Genomic DNA, 9,433 nt, shown 5'->3' with positions numbered 1-9,433 from the left:
CTCTCTCTCTCTCTCTCTCTCTCTCTCTCTCTCTGTGTGTGCGTGCGTGCGTGCGTGCGTGCGTGCGTGCGTGCGTGCGTGCGTGTGTGTGTGTAAATATAGGGTAGACCAGGGCGAATCGGATCATTATAAACTTTGAGACAGTTATCATTAACTTTTTATTTCATACTATCTGTTTTACCATTCTAGTTACTTCCGCGCGCTCCCCTGCAGCGGAAACAGTAGATAACAATTTTATATTTCGTATGATTCAGTGTCAATCGACGATATAAGCGCAGAGATCGTGATTAGTACGAAGAAATTTCATCTCATGTAAAGTCACGATGTCAATTTTGTAAGTTTATAACGAAAAGGTATGTTGAAATATTTGTAAATTATAATGATTTTTGCAGTATATAGTTTTCTAAATCAGTCTAGTAAATAGTTCAATAATATCATTAAGATAGTTTTAAGAAAATTAATGTAGTTTATGAAGTTGACATATGGGGTTAATCGGATAACCTCTTTCGAGATGATTCGGATCATGAAATTTTTTGACATTTTATAGCTATTTTCATAAAACTATGTTCTTTTTTGTTTCCTAGATGGTTCGCACGTATAAACACAAATCAGTTAATGAGGCATGTCCTGAAATAATGAATGGCCGTGCAGAAAGTAAAGTCTAGAGAAATGAATTTACATTGAGCTGCTAATTATTGATGTCTCTTTTTTTAAGCCTTTAGAAACTTATTATCATCAACAAGCAACCTCATGGCAACTTAACAACAGTGGAAAAGGAATAACCAAAGTCGTTTTCGGAGGTCTATTGAAACACGCCTAGAATTTATCAGCTTCTGTTGGGAATGCTGTAAATGGATTTCAAAAGACTGGAATTTTTCCTTTAAATCCTCATGCTATACACTGAAAAAAAAGATTGGCTGCTGCAGCAAATTAGATAGTAAAATATGGCATAGCATTTTTAATTGATTGTATCAGTCAATTTTTGGTTGTGTTAGCCTATTGAAATCCTATACTAACATTACGGATAGGCTAACGCAACCAAAAATTGGCTGCTGCAGCCAATTAAAAATGCTATGCCATATTTTACCATCTAATTTGCTGCAGCAGCCAATCTTTTTTTCATTGTACCACTTCACAAGTTCGTGTCACATATAACTCCAAATAATGACATTAATATTTCTACAACAAAGAGAGCTTCAACTAGTGACGCTCAAACCAATCTTATCATCGATTCACAGCCTTCAACTTGTATTGACACACATGCTAACATTGGATGAAACGGTTGCCACGACTATACGAGATATACTTCGAACACCTGAGAAACAAATAACTGCAAGAAAAACTAAAGCTGCTAAGAAACTAATTTTACATTTGACATCGCCTGAATATAAGACTGATATTCTTTAAAAAAAATGCAAAAAGGCAGAAAAAGAAAATAAAGAAAAAAATAAATCAAATAAAGATTTTTCCATAAATAACAAAGGTAAGGCAACCCCTGAAATGATGATTAAGAATAAAACCAATTTATGTAGGGATTGGTATTGCATTTATTGCACTGAAAAATTTGTCCATCCACCTGTCGAAGACTGGATTCAATGCAACAAATGTGAAGAATGGTGTCACGAGAACTGTGCTAAGAGAAAAGATAAAAAAGGACTATTTACTTGTAATTTGTGTGTTAAGTAAACTATTTTTATGTAAGTTTATTTCAGAGTTTATTTAGAAGAATTGAAAGAATTCAAAGATATCAAAGAATTTATTTATTTTTATGTTTTTTACATGTAAACTGGTGATCCATTTCGCCCCTCAATTTTGGGATGAATCGGATAATTGCCTCTTTTCGATTTTTACGATGTGCAATAAAAAATATCATGTTTATATATTATTTTATTATATAAAAGCCAAAGGTGTAGAGATTACAAATTTATAGTAAAACTTAATAACAAAATTAGTTTTTTATTATTCTTTTACCTATGAAAAAAAAATGATTCGATTTGCCCTGGTCCGATTCTACCCTATATATATATATATATAATATACATGTGTATGTATATTATATACGTATTATATGTTTGAATAATGCACAATTAATTCAAAATTTAATAAATTCAAATTAATAAAAAACACTTTATGTATTCTTCTTCTTTGATAAAAGAAGTATTTGAGATTCTAATGTCAATTTATCCTAAATTAAATCTTTGAAAATAAAAAGTCACACATGGAGATTTCAGATTAAAAGAAGTTTGATGTACGCAAAAGATGGTATTTAAACAAGATAAATAATTTGCATAATTCATAATTTTGAGATAAAAAAACTCTAGTATATCTATTTGATCCTCTGATTTATTTGTAACTACTTGCAGTGGTTTCTTTCTCGTGTGTAATCACGCTGTTTAAAAGTTACGGTATTTTAAACAATTGTATAAACATAACTTTGTTAATATCGAAAAACTTCCGAATTCGCTTACATCATGTTTATTTTGTGTATATATATCCTAATAGTTTCCCTCGATAAACTATCAATTAGAATTTAGCTTTATTTTCATTACTTATACCCGTTTACACATAGTTTCACATTGGGGAATGTTCGGAATGAAATAGCTTTAGATTCAACTTAGAGTCAATTTTGCATAAGTTGCGCCATTCAATTATTGAATTGCATAACCACAACACGCCACTCTGTGGCGCAATATATACATACATATAATACATATATAATTATTTTATACATGTATTTATTATCAGCTCGTAAAACTCAGAAGGAAGAAGGGTATATGCGTTTTCGTCCGCGTTACTCTACCTCTTTTTCGCTCTCTCTCGTCCTATCTCTCTCATCCTATCTCTATATGTATGTATGTAACTCATAATCTATATATACATATGACACATGAAATGCACGAGCTGCTGCGCCAGATCCAAGCGGCTTCCGCGTTTCAAACCACGTGATAGAAAACTGCAATTCCGGAACCACGGAACACTCCTAATCCGTTATGACGCGACAAAATTGCAACGTGGCAGAGCATTACTCGATAATACGGCCGTCGGCCTTCCTTCCTCCCTTGAATTCAGTAGAAATGACAAAAATGTAAAATACGTCAATCTCGAAGATACAAGTGTGTATACATAAAAAAAAGGATATAAGTAATCTATAAGAATGTGAAAATAATAATGACAACAGTTTTGCAAACAAATATTTTTTTAAGTTTATCAGAAAGTCAATGAAATAAAATATTTCATTGACTTTCCAATTCAAACTGGCTAAGGACTAAGTACAGTTTTTTTTATAAAAATAAATATCACTATGATAAAATAAGAACTATATAAAAAATTATAATCTCCCGCTTCGTATATATAAAAGAAATATACCTGTGTAGGACAAGAACGTGCGCTTTAAAATTATTTTTATTTCACCATCGTCTCTCAAATGCCCTACTCGTGTACGCGCAATATTAACATAACATTTACTTTATTCGATGAAAAGCGGAAGTAAATTTCTTTGCCGAAGAATAAAACATGAGTACATTATGAGTGTGAGTTTTATAAACAGTGAATGTATTAAAATGTCAAATCGCATATTCAAAGAAACTCGAACGCTCGTCATTTATCGAATATTTATTCAAAGTACCAAATTGTTCGACTTTCTTCAAATTGCAGATTTGGAATGCAATCTCGCTGATTTTCAAGAATACAATGATATTTATTTACATCATAAAATTATATCGTATAACAAGCTTCAATATATTACATCAATATATTCTCGTTTTAATAAAATGTGTTTAAGGCAAACATATATGTAAAAGTATAATTAGCCTCATAATTTTCAGTCCGTTATTTACAGAAAATCAACTGTTACAATATTATGTTAAAGTTTTTATCTTTGTATAATTAAACGCAATTAAACACAATTTAACGAAATGTATCAAATATAATAAAATATATTTGCATTATAAATTCTGGCTTGTGCTCTGTTATTAAAAACCGGAATAATTAAAAAATTAGTTGTTCTTCCTGATTTGGAATAGTACCCCTACATCAATTAAATCAGTCGCGCTCTGCTCGCAACCGTTCCTACCGATTATAAGAACGTTTACTGCATGGATTTGAAAAAGTGAATTCAGAACGATTTACAGACACAAATCATAAAAGTAATATTTTTTCGCAGATAACGAGATCAGTTATGATGTTCCGAGATAACTATCGATTACGAGTTATCGTCGTTTTTCCCAATTTCTGCTTTTACTGTAAACGAGCATACATCGCCGTTGACTGCTCGTTACATTTTACGCATTCCACGAGTTTCGGAATGGCTGAGCCATTTTACGGCGACGCTTCTTAAACAAATATCATACAATTCTTGCGAATGTCTCTCGCGATACATGTCATCGGATTCCTTCCGACTGACGGAAATTTGAAACGCACGCTGTACGCATATTAGGACACGAGCGCGGATTCTCCGGGTTTCACGATAACGACTCACCAAGCGCGCGGACCAACAAGAATTTTATCGCATGCCAGCTGTTTTAGTGTCACTCGGGGAATCCGTCTGTCGCCATTCCGCTTTATTCAGATTTCCGTTCGCGGCTTGTACGACGACGCGTGGCCGCGCATGGTTTTCTACTGGCGCGGGCGCAGCGAACAGCGAAAAACGTGCATCCCATGGGACGCGCCCGCAGTCGTACATTTTTACCGAGTTCCTCGTTTTGCAAGCTCGCCGATGGCGCAAAAAGTCGACAATGGCTACTGATAAAAACCAAAAGTTCGATTTTAGTAAGTTCGATATTTATGAACGCAGATCGCGTGAGCATTGATCCGATCAGACGATTCTTCTTTTTACTCCAATGATTATTTAGTCATTTAAACACTTGTATAAACAAATAATTGTCGGTGGCTATATAAAAGTATTTGATTTTACCAAGGTTACAACTTTATGGGAATAAACAGTGCGAAATAGCAAGCAAATAATAATACCATCAAATCACACAATTTAAGAACCACTTTTATTCCGGTTAACATCTTTGATGTATTAACTTTGATTCAATATTTACATTACAAGAGTTTATAAATTTTTTCGTTATTAATTTAAGAGATTATCTATTGATTCATACAAAATTTAAATTGAATTATAAAATTTTTTTTCTGTTAATTCATAAAAAATTTAAATCAAATAATAAAATTTTATTTTATTTTTCCCCTTTTTAATATCAGGAGACGCGGTAGTGTCTCCGGCCATGTTCAAAAACTAAAAGGCATTACAGTTTTTTATCTCGCGTCATCAAAGTCCATTTTTTGGGGGTACAGAACTACTAAAATATAAAAAATTTTGAATCCCACATAATATATCCTGAAAGGCGGCATCGCTACGAGTAATTTGAGCAAAAAGGAATAAAAATCGGTCAAGTTGTGGACATACAAGCAGTCAAAATGTAATGATTTTCATGAAAAATGAAGTAATTTCTTCTTCTTCTTCTTCTTCTCCTCTGTCCGCGGTCACATATACCTCTCTTCTCTCTCACTCACACCTCCCCCAACTTTGACCCACTCCATCCCTCCCCCCTCCTCCTCTTCCTCCACCACCCCTCTCTTTCGCCTTATCTCAATCTCTTTCGTCCTCTCTCACGCTCGCTTGCTGAAAATGTCCGATGGTCACTCAGGGTCGTGACTTTGACATTGTGAATCAAGGTTGTAATAATTTTTTTGAATAACTTTGTAACGCGTGACTGCTACAACCTTCCGAAGGTTGTTCGGTGTGATGACCTTCATAATGTGTGGGAGGGTCAAGGTCATCGGAGGTGAACTGTCCATTTTAATATTAATAGCTTCTTAATGAGCAATGGTCGCCTGCTGAAAGTGTCCAATGGTCACTCAGGGTCGTGACCTTGACAATATGAGTCGAGATAATTTTTTTTATAACTTTGTAACGCGTGATGAGTTACTGCTACAACCTTCCGAAGGTCGTTCGGTGTGATGACCTTCATGTGTGGGAGAATCAGGGTCATCGGAGGTGAATTGTCCATTTTAATTTTAATAACTTCTCAATAATCAACGAGCAACTACCAAAACATTTTGATGGTTATTCAAGGTCATGGCCTTGACAATATATGTCAAGGTCAACATGAATTTCGGAGTTGAATTCCCTATTTCACAATCGATAAATTAGAGTAATTAAATTTATTGCGAAAAATATTACCTCGGCCGGGAGTCGAACCCGGATCTCTTGTATTCCGTACGACCGTCCTGAGCCATTAGACTACCGAGGCCTTAGTACCGGGGTTCGACTCCCGGCCGAGATAATATTTTTCGCAATAAATTTAATTACAGTTTTTTCAGCATATTAACATCTTTGAAATATAATGCCTGATTGAGCATCGAAATTATTAGAATTTAATTTAATTCGCGAAATTACTACAATGATTTAATTGTGTTTAGTCCGGAAATATTTCGGTGCACAGTTAGTTAGACTACAAGTGTGGAATGTATGTCAAGTACATATATATCATATTTAGTGATTCAAAATTGAATTATTTAAGCATTTTAAGATCTAGCTTCGACCGTTATAGGGCTCGAATTTATCGATTGCGTTTCTCACATATACAGTCTAAAAATGATATTATTCCCTATTTCATTTTTAATAACTTTGGAATATGCGACGGGTGACTGCTACAATCTTCCGAAGGTTATTCAGTGCGATGACCTTCATAATGTATGGGAGGGTCAAGGTCATCGGAAGAAAATTTTAATTTTAATAACTTTTTAATAAGCAACGAGCGACTGACGAAACCCTTCGATGGTCAATAAGGGTCATTACCTTGACAATATATGTCACGGTCAGCGTCATCGGAGTTGAATTCCCTATTTCATTTTTAATAACTTTTTAACGTGAGATGGGTGACTACTAAACTTTCCGAAGGTTGCAGGAAATGTAGTGGGAAAACAAGTATCGTATGCCGCAGGTTTATGTTAGATAATAATTCCAGATTGAAAAAAGGAATAAAATTAAATAGAAGTTACCGAAATGTTTAAAATAATGATGAAAAGGCTACTCAAAGTTTGAATTTTTATAATTAAGAATCTTTCCATGGTTCTTATTTTATGAATCGTCTGACTGAATAACTAATTGAAAAGGAACATTTTATGCAAATAAATTTGTATAAAAAATGCAGGGAGATGAGAAGTAAAGTAACGCCGTAAATTTTATCATTTATAAAAACGACTTGATAACGACTTCATTGCAACGATAACTGACTATACTAATTTTGTGCTAAGCTTGGAAAAGTCACTTTGAGAGGTAACTCTTAACTATTACGTGTTTATTTACTGAACAAATTATTTGTAATGAGTAGTCCCAAAAATAAAAGATCTACTTAATTTTAATGACATGTATCAGGTAAATCAAAGATTTGATATCAATAATGGGGGCGATAAATTATAATCTTTAAAAATTACCTATAATTATTTTTTATTATTATTATAATTATTATTATAATTGTTATTTCTTTTCCGCCCGCCTCCTCTGCTGCCTCTTCGCGGTCCCCAATGATAATGGGCCGCGGACAGCCATATTACAAATCGTTTAACAATAATTACAATCCGGCTATCAAATTAACCTGGGAGGGAAATATGGACATACAATTTATTGGAGAGAGAAACATCTGAGTTTTTAAACTCATACTTAACAAAATACACGACAAAGTCGGAGAAATGCAATATAGACTTTGCAATGATAGATTCCAATAAGCCCTTGACATCGAAACTGTAGAATTTTACGATGCATTGAATAACAGAGAATGCGGTGCTTTAAAAGCTGCGGACACACTACTAGGGAATTCCTTCTATGGTACGGACAGTGATACCATTGTCAAATGAATTGACGTAAATGAGGTGAGAAACAGAAAAGTTAAAACATTCAATGAAATTAAAGCTCTCGATGAAAATTCTACGAATATTTATTGTCCGTCGCTCATGTGATGATTACTATCCAGACCTAAGGAATTAGAATCATTAAATTTGTACGATTTTGTCAGATTCTGGGAAATTACGAAACAGATGCCAAAAAATGACGAAGTCGAATGTTACAAACTTGTATCGGGTTCATGTTTAAAAAAACGAAAAAAGTGTTATTTAATTAACCATTATCGATTTAATGTAAAAACTGAATCCAAAAAATATTTTTATTCGCTACTGCTTCTTCTGTTTAAACCGTGGAGAGATTTGAGTGAACTCAAAGGTACATACGAGACTTACACGGATGCCTTTAAGAATTCAACGTCTGCTTTGATGAAGACAATGAAATATCATGAAAGGCTCGAAAAAATACAGAAAACTTTGAGAACTTTGCTGAATTAATCGAGAAGCGCGAAAATGATCTGAAAACAGCAGACAGAGATAAATCCAATGATGATGGACTGGATTGCAATCTGATAGAAGCTGACGACGCGAAAGATCTGGAAGATTTTGGTAAGATTGACGCACCGATTGATTTATCGCAAATAATATCGCTATTGAACGAAGACCAGAAAAGAATCTTCAATAGAGAGTATACCAAGTTTTACAAAATAAAAATCAGATTCTGCGACTGTACGTAAGTGGCGAGGATGGTACAGGGAAAAGTTTTCTTATTGAAATGATTAAACATTGGATCAGAATACATTTGAAAAAAGCGACTGCCACATCTGCTCCCACGGGTATCGCGGCATTCAATATCGATGGCTTGACAATCCATAAAATGTTTCAGCTATCACCCGTCACCCATGAATCAACGGCAAGTATATGCACTTGTCAAACATGATCTTGAAAACTTTGAGAGACAAATTAAAGACTGTCGAATTATTTATAATCGATGAAGTATCCATGATTTCGAATGTGACACTTATGTTTATCAATCTACGATTATGTGAAATCTTTGATACGACAGATACAAATGATGGTTTCATTGGCAGAGAAAACACATTCTTCCGTTTCTGGAGACTTGTTGCAGCTTCCCCCTGTTATTAGTTATATATTAAAAAATATTTTACACCAGATGTACAATAGTACGCTTTAGTTTACTGAAAAATATGGTATATATGTATGTTGTCGAAACATGATTTTTTTCTAAAGTAAAATGTAATTTGTCAAAAAAATCTATTTATTATATCGATATATTATGAATAAAAATTTATTATCGTATTCGAAGAACTTTATGATATTTCAAAAAGTATCATCAAGAAAAAAATCTCTGTGTCTCAAAGATCATGTTAAAATCGGAGAGACGAAGAAAATATGGTTGCGTTCTCACGAGAATGGAGAAGCCCATTCTTTATTTTCAGTATATTCATAGAACATTATAAATTCATTCTGTTAATTGCAATTAAAATAAATATGTGATGTATGATTAAATATTTATTATAATTATATAAACAGTTACATATATACTATTAAATAAAATATATATGTA

The 9,433-nt window shown here is 33.4% G+C and overlaps 1 protein-coding gene across 2 annotated transcripts in view; it reads right to left on the bottom strand.

The window, feature by feature from the left end:
* dtn (transmembrane protein 132C dtn) overlaps positions 1-9,433 on the bottom strand; it is a 140,123-nt gene that overhangs the window by 92,754 nt on the left and 37,936 nt on the right. The window lies entirely within an intron of this gene.

Source organism: Mycetomoellerius zeteki, unplaced genomic scaffold, assembly GCF_001594055.1.
Source record: "Mycetomoellerius zeteki isolate Tzet28-1 unplaced genomic scaffold, Tzet1.0 scaffold171, whole genome shotgun sequence".
NCBI classification, from domain to species: Eukaryota; Metazoa; Arthropoda; class Insecta; order Hymenoptera; family Formicidae; genus Mycetomoellerius; species Mycetomoellerius zeteki.
This window is presented reverse-complemented; position numbering and strand designations above follow the sequence as displayed.